Consider the following 395-nt stretch of genomic DNA (forward strand, 5'->3'; position numbering starts at 1 on the left):
TATTACTAGTTAATTCTGGATGCACTCACGGCCCTTTCCACCTGAAGTGAGGATGTGATCACCAGCCCTTCGCTATAAATGACTTTGCAGTTGTCTGAGGTAGGCACGAGACTATGCACATAGACCTACAGTACAGTCACTTCAACTGTTACTAGAAATACTGCAGTTGAGAAGAAATATGACATTTTCAGGTGCTGCAGTGAAGGCTGTTTGTCTCTCCCTCCCACCCCATTCATCGCCACAGCTTGATTTGTTTGCTGATTCTCAGGGTTGTGAATAACTGGTTCCTTAGATACTCTAACATGAAGCAAGCACCCACTTTATGGGAGTACAGATACAGCAGGATCCATCAGCCTTGAGAAGCAGGAGTCCAGTAAACTGCAGCGCCCACTCTT

Source organism: Aptenodytes forsteri, unplaced genomic scaffold (assembly GCF_000699145.1).
Source record: "Aptenodytes forsteri isolate BGI_AS27 unplaced genomic scaffold, ASM69914v1 Scaffold33, whole genome shotgun sequence".
Taxonomy (NCBI): domain Eukaryota; kingdom Metazoa; phylum Chordata; class Aves; order Sphenisciformes; family Spheniscidae; genus Aptenodytes; species Aptenodytes forsteri.